Below are 17,081 nucleotides of genomic sequence, written 5' to 3'. Positions count from 1 at the left end.
GTAGAACAGCATCCTAGTTATGGGGGACAGGACCAGTTTATTACTATGTGGGTATAACCAAAACTGTGTATTCTACACCCTCTATGTAATTTCTGATGCATTTTTAATAATGGATCATTTGCAGCAGCTGCCCAGGGCACACCTAATGGCTCAGCTGTGATAACTGCCCTGTGGGGAGGAATTAGCACCTTCACACCCAGCCTGAGGGGTCATCTCTGCTAATGGACCACACCGGACTGACATAATAGGCATCTGCAAGGACCTGGACCATCAAAGATTCCAAAAATATCCCATGACTCACAGAGTTAAATCACCCATTGTGAAACTCCCTGCCCTGAGAAGGTACTAGATATTCCCACCTGAACCTGAGCATATATCATCTTTGTGTTTTTTGGAATTTCCGATACCACTCCTCAGATTGAGAGGAGAACCAGAACTCCAACAGCACTGCCACTGCCCTTCTCAACAGTACTGCGACCATTACTTCAACAGAACTGCCACCATCATCTGGACCAACAGGTTTTCCTTTCCTTTTACTTTGTACCCAGTAGGGCCACGTGGTGCTCAGCACACAGGCCAACGAACACTGTTCTGTTCTTGTCCCAGGGGGCTGGGTTATACATCTGTTTTTGTGGGCTAAAACCAGTTTTTCTCTGTATCGTCACATCTATTGTAATTTATTTTTAGTAAATTTTAACTCTGACTTATAATCTCTCTAGAGTTGGGTTCATTTCTCCCACTGATTTACTTTTAAACCAGCACAAACAGGAATGCAAAACAGTGGATTACTGAACATGAATCCAGCCTAGATCTGTGTTCGTCATCATGACCTTATGTCAGTTTGGTATCACGTGAGATCTTCGCAATTTTTGTGAAGCAGAATGAGATGTTGCTGCTGGAGATAAAAAGGTGCTTTTCAGAATTTATTGTAAAGGTCTCATGCAAGTTAATTCAGTATCAAAACTCAGAGATAGCAAGATCAGGCATTAATATAATAAAGATTTGATTCTCTCTTTATATAATTCCTACCAGTGTTAACAGATGTAATTTGAAAAGAGATGTCTGAGCAACATTAGAAAAAATATGCAGAGATTCTGTAACAAAACCACTGTGGGTCATAGAAACATGAATCATCTTATTTTTAAAGTGCTCAGGAAATCAAGTTACAAACCATGTGCTATTACCATGAGCATAAAGTTACATTGTAATTAAATTCCTAAGTAAAATTTTAGTACTTTAAATTACTTAAAAACAACAGCAAAACAACACAGTGTGAATGAGTAATATTGTATTTCACATTATTTGCACTTTCATAAATTCAGCTCTGAAAATAATATGCAAAACATTATTAAAATACTTCTTTCATTTCAACAGTTTTCCAATGAAATTAATATAATTGGATGCATTTGGATTTGTAGATGCTGAAAAGTAGATTGATGAGGAAGCATAAAATATTTAATGTAATTCTGGGTAAGAAATTACAAAGAAAATATATTACAAGTTAAGCACAGTTGATTTTAGACTAATTTATTTAAGTTCAGTTTCTCACCCACAACCTAATAATGATTGTATCTGTCAGCCAACTTAATATTTACATAAATGTATATTAATATGGAGCAAAATATCAATAATCTTAAGAAGCAGTTCCTACAGATGACGACACTTTCTATGACAAAATATGAAGACTATCTGGTAGAGTTATGATCATTTTAAAATACATTTTTATGTTCCTTTCTAAGTGTTTTGAGGTACAATCAAAATTGAACTCTGTTAGACACTGGTACATGTGCAATCCCTGATAATTATCTCCAAACAAAAGAAGTTCTTGTGTTCCTTAGGTCACAATAATGTATGTCTCTACTGAATCCTGATACTCTCGCTTGTCCTGTTCTTCCTACAGATTTCTCTTTCTTTACTCCTTTTCTTCTGATTTCATTTAATCTTTTTGTTTTAACCATGCAGACCTAAGCATTTGGAAATTTTGCTTGTTGTGTGTGTGTGTATATATACATATATGTGTGTGTGTATGTGTATGTGCATGTTCACAGACATGTGGGTACTGTCCAGTTCACAGAGGCCATTAACATTTATTAGTTGGTCCTACAATCAGATTTATAGATTTCAAAAAAATATTTTTGTCTATTAATTATTTTAAAACTGAGGTGGATAATGTTTACACATTACTTCATTGTTCCATCTCTGTTTCTGAGTTTCTTTCCCACATTTGACATGTAAAGTCATGTTTTCTTAGAATCATATCAGTGACATTGTTAGCAGTATTTGGGACCAGTGTTTTCCTCAGTGTTAACTTTTTCACACTGTTTCAATGCCATCCTTTCAAATTAAAAAACTGAGTTACACGGAGAATGTACAAACATCAAACTACTGCAAGATAATGAAGAAAAGGTCATTTCAGGTTTCATAGCAATGCTTTGGATTGTAACACATTTTATCAAGTCTCATTGGTTATGTCATGTTTCATATCTCTTGTAACATCAGATGCTGTAGGCTGAAGCAACCCGTTTTGTAGGACATCAAAATGTACTGCACTGTATGTCACCTGAGAAATCTTTGACAGTACTATTAGGAAAAAGCAGAGGATTCATTAGAGGAAAAACACCAACACTGAAATCACAGAAAAAAAAATAAAATGTTTCTACCCATAATTAACTGTTAGATCATATTAAAAAATAAATATCTGGGCTTGAATTTATTCTGGTGAATGAACTGTTCATAAAATAGATATGCTTGGAACATATTTGCTTTTACGTGCCCTGATAAGGACACATATAGTGTCATACTGACATTGTATCTTATCCTACTTAACAGTGTATAAGCATGCTGCTTATAATGCATGTCTTAATCTGGCCCCAGGAATTTCTTTACAGACACAAAAGATCCTGATTTGCAGATAAATTGCAGAACACTTAATCTGTTAAATCTGAAAATAAGATGAAAGGTATTTAAACTGTTGTTGCAGAATTCCCATTAGAAATACTATCTGAAAAGAGAAATCTGATTGAAATAATTCTAATTGCTTCTTTTGATCTCTGCTTGGGGAACTAACAACACTGACAAATGAACTCTGGTGAGTACTGTTGAAGTAAAGACAGTATCACCCCAGCTGCTTACCTTGGTTTTGTGCTTGAGGTTTCTATTTCCACTGCAAAGCTGTCAGAGGGAAAACCTGCCTACACCTCATAGGGGTCTTGGATTGAATTTCATGCCTTGGCTTAAAAATACAGTTAAACTGGATTTGCATTAGGGTACCAGACCCTGCATAGAAGCGTGTGCATTATGGATATGCAGTCTATTTGGTTAATTCTTCTGTGGAAGTGGTAAAATTTAGTGAGTGGCTGCTGTAGTAACTTAAACTGCCACAAGAATTTTTTAGGTACCCTAAATCCCAGAGTCTGAATACTCAAGAGCAAAAATTTCCACATCTTCCTTTGTTAGCATAAGTACCCAATTTTATCTCAGATGGATAACTTTATGCCATCTGAAAAACAATTTTAAGTAATTTACTGGTTTTATTCTTCACACCTATCTTGTATGTTTATGCAAAATTTAGGTTCTTATTTCTAGGGTAAAAGACAGTAATTTAAAGAAAATTCACTTAACAAGTTTTTTTTTTTTAGAATTGTCTCAAAGCTTTGTGATAAGCTGATTTTGAATTAACAAAATCTTAACTCACAGTTTTTTGTGAAAAAAACTTAATTTGGAATGAAGATTTTTTTACCCCACAAAGTAAAGAATTAGAAAGAAAATGTTTTAGACTAACTTTGCAAGGGGAACTTTATTTTCAGAACTGATGATATTTTTTTAACAAAAGCCTGTAGTTAAAAGGCAATGTCTATGCGTTTTGCACAAAACAAATGGATTTATTAATATTTTACATTCTTCATAAACCATGAAACCTAACCAAATTATATTATGAGTCATGTTGCCACCAAACAAGCCCTTGATCCGTAGCACTTAAATTCTAAGTTTAAACTGAGATGACAGAGAGATGTACAAAAATTTGTAAGAATACAATGCCAATATCTAGGCTGAAAAATTAGTAGCATGCATAGTAGAGCACCAAGAGTCATCTATTATCAACTTTTTAATTGATTTCACAGAAAGAGAAAGATTTAGTAGTGATGTTGGGGGAAACTAACCAAAAAGCATTATAGAAATTCAGAAAGAGTTTCTTCCAAAACCTATGGTTTTACAGAGAAAGAACTTATAAATATTAGATAGCATCTGTATGAGTGGATTATAGTGGTTCATATCAAGACTGTAAAAGTTCTGAGTACCAGCTACATTCCTTCAATTGGTTTAATGGTTTTGCATATGTGGATTTTTTGTTTGTTTGTTTCTTGGTTTTGAGGTATATCACAATTTTTCCTAGAATATTATTTACATTCCTGTCTTAACAAATTCCAAAGAGCTTGTTTTCCCTACGGGTGCTGGTGATGTATTACTGCACCTTATCATAGTTAAAGGTTGTACTTTTTAATTGTATTGTACTCCTTGTACTTCCCTGGCAACTAATGAAAATTTTGTACTAAATACATAAATATTATCAAACCACTAAAAATAATTTTTTCTGTCTTCATTTCCTCTGGCCCACAAATTGAGAGAGGAAAAAAGTTAACTAATTAACTAGGGTTTAAAGAGAAAAATATTCAGCCATCTTCAGCATTTGAAACCCCAAGTCATCTTCCTTCTTCAGGAACCCACACTTGCATCTGTAGAGTGGGGATAAAACTAATCAGTTATGAGTTACCACTATTGATTAACTCAACCCACAAATGATTTCTATTAATCAATCACAAAACACTGGAAATTCACTAGTTTTTATTTAATTCACTAGCAATTATTTCTTATTTAAGCATAGGTAATGTCTTCTCTCAGTGAATTATACATGCAGAAAAGTTTTCTTGTCCCTGGTTTCAGAATGGTGCTGTTGAAAGCAGACAGATATTTTCATAGTGTGAAAAATTTAGTTTTCAAGGTATTACAAGGAATATGTGTTTGATGAGCAGAATGAAAATAATTTCTATATTTGATAAACCTTTCAATTATTTTTATTTTTTCCCCACTTAACAATTCCTTTACTTTTACCATTTATTACCTTTTCATTTTGGGAATTCACTTGACATCCTTTAAAAATGTTTTGTGAGCTCTTTACTGTGACTGAAAGGAACAGAAGAATTCAACAGAAATGTCACCTGTACACTTGAATTGGACGCTAAGGCAATAAAGTTCTGTTTTTTAAAAAAAAAAAAGTTCTAAAAAAAGTTTCTAGTTCTTTGTTTTCAAACATGTAGCACCACCTTGAATTAATTTTTCAATAAACAACACGTTTTTACGTGTGTCTCTATTTCATAAACTACACTGGAAAATTTTATTTGAGAAATGTCAAAATTGCTGTAGCTTCCAAGAAGTCACATACATTTATGGATTTTGAATAGTTAAAAATGGAGATAATATTTTCATAAAAAAGGAAGCTTTTTATTTCATCTATTTATAGAATAAACATGTGTATTTATTGTTCCCATTGTATTTACTTTGCAATGCTTTTCTTTTTCAATGAAAGTGTAACAATATAATTTAAATTTTAAAAAATTCATTTGGGCAAAAATAATTATTTAGCTTTTCAGGTTTCATTTTAACCATCAGATTGAAAAATCAAGCATTCACATGATTAATAATTTTGACTGATACTGCATTTCTCATTTATCTATCATGTATTGAGGTGTGTGCTGATTTCTGCAAAGGTCAGGAGACACATTTCCTTCCACCTTTTACCCCAATCTGCAACATTTAATGCTTTTCTAGAGGCATTCACTGGGACTTTTGCCCAGTTAAACATCAACTATTAGTTACTGCCAAAGGTAAAATTCTTATCTCATATGGCAAATTGTAGGTTCTTTTTTCCCTCCTCTCAGACAAACAGATCAGCTTGAACAGATATATAGTCCTTGAAATGAGATGTCATTCACAAAACATTTTTTCTATTATAAAAAATTCTGTTTAATAAATATCATGTGAACATTTAGAAATCCCTTTATTTCTCTGAATGATTAAATCATTTTGGTTTTAGTTGTTTGGTTTTTTTTAATTTTACCCAAAACTGGGGAGGAGGGGAAGAAAACAATACTGTTTCTTAAAGTGGTTCAAAGGCAAAAGTATCACAGTTTTAAGCAATGTTCTACAAGCCTGTTTGTAGTGAGCAAATGTTCTAAGTACATAATACTTCATCTGGGATCTGCTAAAGGCAGAGCAAAAGGGAGATGTTTTACCTTACTTGGAGTTTATCTTACCAAGGTCTAGCAAGAAATACCTTGTTTTGTTGTGCAATTAGTGCTTTACAGGACTCTTACTGGTCTGCCAAACTTTAAAAATCTGCAATGCTCAGAGTCGAGATCTTTTTTCTCAGTAGCAAAACCTCATATCTCTTTCTGGGCACTGCATTGAGCAGAAACTGTGAATGGCAGTTCTCTACCTGCAAGAAATTTAGGAGTCCTCTTTTGTGGCAAGGCTTTATGTAGCATCTGAGAGAAATGGTCATCACTGGATTGACATAATGCCTACTGAATTTTGCCTTTCTAACAGCTCTTGCAGCACCTGGCAAGTCGAGAGTCTATAAAACAGAACTTACTTTTAGTCTAGGAAGTCCATTTTTGACTTGATCGCTTCAGGAATGATCAAAAGCTAAAACATGTTATTAGGATCATTGTCCAAATGCCTCTTAAACATTGATAGGTTTTCAACATTGACCACCTCTCTAGGAAGCCTATTCCAATGTTTGACCACCCTCTCAGTAAAGAAATGCTTCCTAATGTCCAGTGTAAGCCTCTCTTGGTAAAGCTTTAAGTCATCCCTGCGTGTCCTGTCATTGGATACCAGGAAAAATAACTCAGCACCTCCCTCTCCATTTCCACTTCTCAGGAAGTTGTAGAGGGATGAGGACATCCCTCAGCATCCTTTTCTCCAAACTAAACAAACTCAGAGGCCTTAGCCACTCCTGACAGGACATTCCTTCCAGCCCTTTCACCAGCTTTGTTGCTTTTCTGTGGAAACATCTGAGTACCTGAACATCCTTCTTAAACTGTGGAGTCCAAAACCGCACACACTACTCCAGGTGAGGAGGCACCGGTGCTGAATACAGTGGGATAATCACCACATTTGAACATCTGGTTGTGCTATGTTTAATCCATGCCAGAATGCCATTTTCTCTCTTGGCTGCCAGGTCACACTGTTGATTGATTCTGAGCTTACTACCAAGCAGCACACCCACGTCCCTCTCGGCAAGGCTGCTCTCCAGCCACTCCTCTCCCAATTTAAACTTGTACCTGGTGCCATTCTAGGTGCAGAATCCGGGATTTGGACTTGTTAACTTTTATCTCATTAATGCTTCAACCTATCTAGACCCCTCTGCAAGGCATCTTGTACCTCAAGAGAGTCAACAGCTCCTCCTAGGTTATTACTGACCGTTAGTGTAACAGAGCAACCATATGGAAACCTAATAGAAAAGCGTGCAGGGTTTCGGTTCCCCTCAGGAACTGCTGAAGTTCAGAAGTGTTTCTTAACCACAGAGGGAAGATTGTGGGATCTCATTTGGAGAAGAAAATGTAACAGAATTCCAAAATAGTTTTTAATTTTGCTGCTTCTGTCAAGACATGATAAAGATCACTACTTTTAAGATAATAATACTAAAGTGAATTCAGACACACAAGTTGAAATTTTGAGAATAATATTGAAAGAATGACCATATGAGAGCTGTTCATTACATTTTGGTGCTATGTTAATGGGGAAAGATGAGAAGTTTGCAAACAAATGGGAGAGGCAGGACAGAAAAAACCCACTCCTGTGCAAGGGAAAAAGAGGTGAAATCAAGCAAGTGGTACTTGAATATGAAAGGAGAAATTGTAGCAAATATCTAATTTGAACAAAACTAGGTAAGTCTCTTCAAAACTGTGGGAAATTGAGATTCTCTTTATTTGTGCTTTAGCAGTAGTCTCAAACACCTTTATTGATAGCTTATAGTACAGATCTAAGCAATGAGAAAAGAGTTTAAGTCATGAAGTTCCAATATAAAACTGAACTTCATCAAATGTCTAGTTTCTGGGGGATATGTCCAGGCTGTTTTTTTACTTCTAAATAGTTTAAGTAGTTTTGAACTCAGAACATCCATGTCTGCAAATTCTCTATTTCACACTGCATAAGACTTTCAACTATAACACTGTTCAATTTGATATGGGTAGATTAGGGGATTTGTGACGGAAACTGAGTGTTTCAAGCCAAAGGCTAAATTCCCATCTCGGTGGACTGGGACTTAGGTACCTATCTGCTTTGAATACTGTCAGGAAAGTTGTCATATGCATGAAAATTCTTGGGCAGCAAAATACAACAGCATCCTCAATATTTGAAAGGAGCATTAACCTAAGTATTTCAAAGAGCATATAAGCTTTTTTTAAAATATAGATGATATAGACTACATTCTCCATAGTTATCATTTTCTATGTGTCGTCTTTTAGATGTACAAATTTGTAGAAGTTTCGAAAATTAAGTGCTGCTATTGATTAAATGCAAGATTTGTTCCAAGTTGTGAATCAGGTCTAATGCTTATCAATAATTCGTTATTTCACATTTGAGACACTACTGATTTTTCCACATGCAGACAAGATTATCCTTTCATTAAACAACTCAGTTTTGTATACATGACACTTTTCTTTTAGGTTTCAGCTTTTTTTTGAGGATGCATAATTTCACTACCAAACAGTGACTTGAATAATTCAGTTGCGAAATCAATAAATTGTCCTCTGCCATGCAAAAATGTAAGTAGTATGATTTTGACATGATGTTTCAATCTGTAAGTTTTTAACACACAGGAAAGACAATTCACAAAACCAAATCTCCACATATGTTAATAGGAGGAATTGCTAATATTTATTGCAGTTCAAAGCAACCTGAACCCAAATCAGGAGTGGCTGAAAACATGACAGTAGTTTGCAGCAGAGGCAGAAGATCCCTCCATTAATACTCTAAACTGTCCTCTGAGTAACAGCTTGAAGTTTGGTCTAAGTCTGTGCATGGGTCCTGGAGTAAAATAAAAGATGAGTTCTCCCTCATCCTTGGTAAGGCAGCTGATCAATAGCCAACAGATATGGCATTTTCTGCTTGTTTTCCTGACATAATCTTTCACATCACCTTTAGCAGAAAGCTTTTGCCAAACTTTTGTGCTCTGGTACAGTCTCCGTTAAAGCAGGAAAAATTGAAATGCCACAAAAGCTTGAGGCTACTACAGAAAAGAGACGTGCTTTCAAAAATAAAATAGCCCCTGGTGTATTCTGTTAGATGGTTCTCTGGATGTGTACTGGTTCCAAGAGAGCTGCCAAGTACAGTGCTTCTGGAGTCACTGATCAGTACCTGTCTTCTGACTTCTGACCAGAGGGAAGGGATGGCAGTGAAGTCCACTGGACCATTTAGTTGGAGCATAGAGAGAAACAAAACTCTGAACACCTAGTCAGCCTTACAACCAAATATGGATTGTCTGTGTAAGGCTGTCTCAGAGGGCTTCTTAAAAGTCACTGTTTTGCATACAAGCTCCATCCCATTCCTGTTAAGACACTTCTTCATCTCTGCTTCATCCACATTAGACTTATCTATCATATTTTTGCAGATGGATACTACTGTCTTGCACATGAGAAATTATTATCATTGTTAACAGTAATAGTAGTATCATCACCATCATTATCATCACAATTTTATTTTATTATTTTATTTCAATTATTAAACTGTTCTTATCTCAGCCCACGAGTTTTCTCACCCTTCTGATTCTGGAAGTGAGGGAGGGAATAGACATGTAGGGCTTAGTTACCAGCACGGGTTAAATCACAACAGCCTGCTGCAGCCAGAATCTGTCACTGAGCCTGGATTATGTAACTATACAGCCTTGAAAGAAAAACAAAAGGACCTGACTTAGGAAAAGAGTGCTTCACCATGTATTCAGTTTTAAAGATTTAGCCTTGTTGAGTGAAAAGAACTTCAGAGAGGTTTAAACATATAATCTAACTGCTTTGCTTATCAGTATTATTAATAACAAAATGTCTTGTTCTGGAACCAGATTACTACATTGGAAATTTTGGAGTACTTGAAATAAAATTTGTATGGCATGTTCTATATTATGTAATCCATGATTTTCCTCAGTAACTTTATGGCTTTCATATCCTTTGCCACTTCAGTAACAGAGCTATTAAGTTCCATATAATTTTTCCAATATCTCAGAAAAAGCAACTCGAATGGTTCTTTAATTTATCTGTTCAACCTACTGTAATCTTTGTTGGAAAAACACGAGAAATTCTAGATGGTACTTCAGACACTTAGATAGCAGGAAAGAGGTTTAAACTATATAAAATACCTCATATCCCTGCTCAGAAATATTTTTAAGGAAAGGTGTTTTTCCAGAAGAAGAAACATCCTTTTTCAGTCTCCATCTATCTCAACTGTATTATGATATATTATTTTTGTACTAATGGTATCAGAATGTGAGAACTCCAAATTTTCCTTCCACAGAGGAAAATTTTATATATATATATATCTAATATACATTATATATATTGAAAAAAATATGAATATATATATATGTACTGCACATCCTCATAAATTTCAGTCCCAGAAGCAATGAACTTACTCATTTCTCAGTCTTACGAATATCAACATGTTTTTGTTACCACTAATATAAATCATCAAGGCTTATTTTGGCTTCATAGGTAATTTGCTTTTAGCTCATTTAATAATTTGGAATAATCAGTAATGTTTAAAATCTTAGCAATTTTGAAGTTGTGTTACAATCAAAACGCATTTAGATTGCCATGCAATTCAACCTTACAAATCACCAGCCAATCAGCACCCCCGATGCTGTGAAGCACTCTTATCTTGCTCTAAGTGTTATCTCACGCTGCTCTTAACACATTTGGAAATTGAGTACATTGACTGCCTTTGGTGTCTGCATCTATTCAGTGTTTAATGTCTGAGACTTCACCACTATTCTGTTCAATTTGGTGTGGCACTTTAGCAGTTGCTATCTACGCAGTAATCTTGTTCAATTCAATGAAAGTAGGTTCAACCACAGATTATAGAGAAATAAATTTGGAATAAATATATTTTGAAATGTGGGAACTCTACTTAGTGTCTGTTTGACTCCAAGGAAATTATGAACTTCAAGGTAGTTTTAGGTCTATTTAGATTTCAATAGCATGATCATCAATGCATTGCCTAGGAAGCTGAGGAATGGATATGGCCTGCTTTTTCTATTCCAAACTAAGCATGGAAACAGCAAGAATGAATTCTGCAGCATTTAGAATGATTCCTGCCTTCCAGTTTATGAGTCTTGGAGGATCTGGAGAGTTTACATTGTTTTGCGTGATCCAAGATTAAATCCTTTCTTCTTCCTGTGACATAATGCAAAAAAAAAAAAAAAAATTAAATTCTAACCATCTCTCTCTTTTGACATTAGTAGCATTTTTTTTCTCTCCCTCTTTTTTTTTTTTTTTTTTTTACTTGAGTACATTCATAAGAAACTCCAAAGATTATATTGGATTTTTCTGAAATTTTTAAAGTGTTGATTTCTGCTATTGCCTGAAAAATATTATTCCATTTTTATTAGTAATCTAATTATCTGATTTGGGGAAACCTATAAACTTGTGAAAAAATAAGTCATACTATATTTACTCCAGTCAAGGTAGGTATACCTTTAAATATTAATATTGTTTATTTTAGATTATTAACATCACCAATGCAATTTGCCTAAATGAAATTTTGTTCTCTCTAGTCTTCAGAAACTTTAATTTTTGAAATGAGAAAGAGATTAATTAAGCACATGCCTATATTCCATCTGTCAAACTGCCAGTGTGAGCGGCAACAAACCAACCCAACAAGCAATTTTTATAAATTTTATATTTTTTTTTTTCTTACTATGCAGTCCTTTGCTTTATTCATAATATTTCACACTTTGGATAACTTCATTGAATGAACAGCGAAGTGACCAAAAAATTACAGTATCTCAAGGTAAATCCTAATCACTATTCTCTAAATTCAACCTGGTTAGTGTGATATCCTCCATCTAAAGTATCATCTTGGATGTTCTGATTTGTAATTCACCTAAGAGGATAGTATTTTCCTTCTGGAATTATTTTATCAAAGATTAAGAGAAAAGTTTAATTGATTAATTTTTGTACTTAACTATCAGTTACTCTTGAGAGGGCAAAATTTACTATTTTGCAAGTAAAATGTTAAGGAGATGCCCATACCCTAAGTACATGTAGAAATGTAATTTTTGGCTTGTGAAATAGAGGAACACAGATTACAAAGCCTATAGCTGCTCTTTTTAAACTTAATTCTTTCATACAGCAGTGATGAGTAACAGATAACTGCAGATGGTTCTGTGTATTGCATTGTTTAGCATACAGAAATATAAATAATTTCAGTTTAAGCCACAGTTTTCCTTTCTTCACTATACTGTGAGTTATACATATCTCACCTGTGTAGGCCCATTTGCTCTTTATACACCTCTTCAGCCCTTTTGCACAGCTCTCTTTCCAAATCCTGGCAAGGACCTTGGCTTGCTATCCATCTTCTCTCTTCCTAAGCTTATCTGACTTACATATTTTGCATGACTCTTGTCCAAGTCTCCTCCCTGGTCTCTCACTGCAGCTCCTGAACAACCCTTGTCCCACATCTCTCACTCTGTTCTACTCACCTAACTCTTTAGACACTTCAAGCCTCACTTCTTACCCTTCACTCTCATCTCCTCTTCTTCATATGGTCAACAGTCCTCCTACTTCCTTTTCTGATTTCCCTGTTGGTCCTGTAACAGATTATTTCTCAGTCCCAGTTTCCCCAGGTAGTTTTTTCTAGATGCTTTGCATGCCTTGGATGAGACAGAAAGGACACTAACAGCATTTTGAGACACAGTCTTACAGTCAGTGATTTTTAGATCAGGTACCAGACCTGACAACAGCTGCAGGAGCTCAGAGCTGAAAGGAAGGGGAAGTCCCATTGCAGCCTCAGGGTGGGACAAGTTCAACACAGAAAAATCAAGAATTCCAGATAATAAAATATTTTCACTGAGCATTTACTAACTATACTGTTTTGAAGGTTTGATATTTTAGCCAGATTTAGGCAGATATTCACAAGATGGCAAAAACACATCTCCAGTGAACTTCAAAATTCTGCTCCAGGGATTTGCAGTGCTTGAGCCTGTTAAAGATGGGGTCCCAGAATTTTGCAATATAAGAGAAACTGTATACTAGTCTTTTTACTTAGTTTTCTGATAGTGTTTAGTTATTTTTTACTAAAACTAAAATATGAGCCTGAGGCACACACACTTGGCATGACAAATTTCAGTTTGATTGGTTGCATTTTGGGGGAAATATAAGCAGCTGAAACACAACACTTAGAGTGGTAACTTGTGCCATCCTGAAAGGTGCATGTGTGTATATGCAGTGTATGCACATGCACACAAAAATGTATGTCCTCCACATACATCTGGTGGAGTATAATATGTCATGGTGTAACTTTCACCCTAACATGTTTCATCTAAAATTAATAGTATTCTTCCTAAGGCACCCACCCATAAGAAAAGCAAACTAAAACGTGGCCAAGAACAAACCTCTTAAAGTCATATAAAGCAGATTAGAAGACCGCATAGGCTTTCCTAGTGTAAAATCCTAATTTAAGATAAACTTTGAACATACACACATTATTTCTGCTGTGTTGATCACTCTTGGTGTGCATGTGATTTCATTACTTACTCGGTTAAACATAGTAGCAGCTGTCCTCTTTGACACTTCTAGGGGGGAAAATCAGAATGGATTATTCAAAAGATTTAAGTCCCTTTGAGACATGGCACTTCCAGCAAAATTATAAATTCTTTTTTACTCCAAGGTTAGATGCTATGTTGACCTTGATTTAAAACCCATGATTCTGTTGAAAATGGCAATGATATCCAGCTCTGACAAATTGAATTGGTCTCAAGGTATTGAAGGATGACTAATAAATCTGAGACTTGATCCTGAAACTTTTCTACAGATGCTTTGAGTCTCTTTCTTCTTGAGACATTTGTGATACTGTATATAGAAAAATCATGTCATACCAGTGATCTATTTAATTGACTTAAGCTATGTTTGATATTTTCCTTCAGGATAGATTAAAAACTGTAATGAAGTTTGAGTGAATATATCTTGTCTACATGTTGGAAACAACTATAATTTGCTTTGGGTCAGCACTACTAAACAATTCATTGACTAAAGCATACAAGAAAGAATTTTATGTTGCTAAAGATTACATGTGCCAGACTACGTATATTTCTAGTTTTAGAGAACTTGCTTCTAAGAAAGGATGAATGTATATTCAGTATATGAAATGGAATCACTGGGGTTTGACTGAAACTGGCAAGTGTGAGGTGTTTTGCCACCAAATTTATATTCAAGCCATAGACTTTTCTGTAAGAGCCAGACAGTCACCCTGCATGCTAAACCTCTATTGAAAGGATGCATAACTCAATGAGCTGAGTTTGCAATGAATATCCTAAGATTCAATTAAGTTTTTTGCAAGTTTAAATTGGATAGATACTAAAATATAAATACAAATTTTGAATTGGTCTCTTTTCCTTCTAACAGAATCACATAACCACAGAATCATCAAGGTTTGAAGAGACCTTCATGATCACCTACTCCAATGATTAACCCAGCACCACCACAAACACCCTTAATCATATTCCCAAGTGCCACATCCAGACACCTCTCGAACACTTCCAGAGATGACAACTCCACCACCTTCCTGGACAACTTATTCCAATGCCTAGACATTCTTTCAGTGAAAATTTTTTTTCTAATATCTAATCTGAACTACCCCTTGTTCAACTTAAGGCCATTTCTTCCTGTCCTTTCACTTGAGACACGGCAGAAGAGACTGACCCCCACCTTTCTACAACCTCCTTTCAGGTAATTGTGAAAAGTGAGGAGGTCCCCCGAGGGTCCTCTTCTCCAGAGTAAACTACCTCAGCTCCCTCAGCTGTTCCTCATAAGACAGGTTTTCTAGATCCATTTTAATTTCAGTCTAAAGTGGCCTTCCCTTAAGCTGTGTTCTTTGTTTCACTTAAGAACACTCCTTTGATCAACTAACATATAAAAACTGTTTAATAATTGTGTGCACCAGAAAGCTTCCCAAGATGGACAAAGAATTACACAATTCTTCTTGTCCCTCTGCACAGAATTCCAACAAATTTTTTTAGTAACTAATGAAAAGCCAAATAAAATGATTTTTCCTGCCTACTTAGTTCTGAGTAACCACAAAAAAGGAACCATTCTCCTAAGTCTTAATATCTTCCAGATAGCCCCTGTACCTCTTTTTATTTCCTTTCACCAAGCTTGATCTTTAATCTTTTTAATGGTGCTCTGCTCTCTATTGGCTATTAGCCACACTTACTTTTTAAGGCTATAAACTTTGATCTTGTGCACCTTAGAAGATACCTAGATTGTTAATGGAGGAAAAAAAAATCAGTACATTTTTTTCTGTATTAAAATCAAAAGCATTTTCATTTGAGCTTTTCTTATTTCTCTTTTAAAAGAAAAATGTCACTACCAATCTACCTTAAATAAGCTTCAGTGTACAAAAAAAAAAAGCATTTGCTAAAATTCTTCTGTTAACTTGTCTCAGATTGTGTGCTGTGCCAACCAGGCCAACAACCCAGTTAAACAAACTCAGGAAAACTTTGTTATGAAATCAGGAATCTTTTCGAAAACATAAAATAAATTGCCCATTTCTAAGTCACCTGTGTGGAAAAAGGGACAAGAAGCCTCTAGCTTTTAATGCAGTTTTCAGTTAATTAAAATCTAATGGATGTAACTTGTGTCTCTGGAAATGTTCTTCCAGTTTTTTTTTTTTTTTGGCCTAATTAGTAGTGCTATTGATTATTCTGAGGCTGGTAAATTGTGGAAAGCCATATAAAACACAAGCACACTGGTTGGGAAATGTTAATCTCTTCTGTTACCTACAGTCAGGCAGATTCTGAACTTGAGCATCTGTTAACCGAGAAACTCATAATTACAGCAGGATCACCCCCAGGATTTTTCTGGACAGACTGTGTCTCGCTCCTCTATTAGACTCCTTTCAGAGTCCTCACATAACAGTTATCAATGTGTACCTGAAACATAATTTTGAGTGCAGTCTCACAGGAACACTTTTGTGGCTTTAGAATTAAAATTCTGGGGATTTTGCCTGTGAAAGAGAGCCCATAATTTTACCAGGCTTGCAGCCTTACTTCCATGAGATAAAGAGAATTTTGATGAATCAAAATATCTGGTCTAGTTTCTCTTTTGTTGCCAATCCTATTTTTGGTACAAGGTTACTTCAGCTTTGGCTGGTACTACAGGCAACCCTAGCAACACACCAGCAGTCAAAGGAATACTAGTGCTCAAAGTCTCTGGTGATAGTTAGTCACATAGAAATATAGTGGCCAAGAAAAAAAATCCAAAGAAACATCTGAAAGGACTCTTCACATGCAGCTTGGGTGCCTAAATAAATTAAAAATAGTTGCCAAGAAATCTGTCAAAGGAACAGCAACACTCATTTTGGAGTCTGTGTTCCTTTCAGTCATAATGAACACCATGGCACAGGGAAAATGTAGGCATCACACCCAGAAAATTCTGTAGAGGCAGAAATTAATTTTCGCTTTGAGAATCTGGGAACAAGGTTGGATCAAAGTCCACTGTGCCATAAAAAATGGGAGGTTTAAAGGAATAGCTGCTGCACCTGATTCTGATGAGGAGGGTGGGAAAGATAAAGGCAGAAAGACTACTTAGTGGCCTGAACCCTCGTCTTCCATAGTTCCCATACTTCAGGACAGTTAAGGTAAAATGGTGTTCCTGTAAGAAAGAGTCACTTGGTTCTATGCTAGCCCTGCCCAGATGCAGAGCCTGAGCTGAGGACTCTGGTTGGAAAGCTCATGGCTCAGGGCCAGGCAACCTTGCTCTCTATGTAGTGCAGAGATCTGGACTTGCTTTCTTCTCACCTCTTGGGTTGCATAG

The sequence above is a fragment of the Manacus vitellinus genome, unplaced genomic scaffold (genome assembly GCF_001715985.3).
Source record: "Manacus vitellinus isolate BGI_N305 unplaced genomic scaffold, ASM171598v3 scaffold_3_pilon, whole genome shotgun sequence".
NCBI classification, from domain to species: domain Eukaryota; kingdom Metazoa; phylum Chordata; class Aves; order Passeriformes; family Pipridae; genus Manacus; species Manacus vitellinus.
This window is presented reverse-complemented; position numbering follows the sequence as displayed.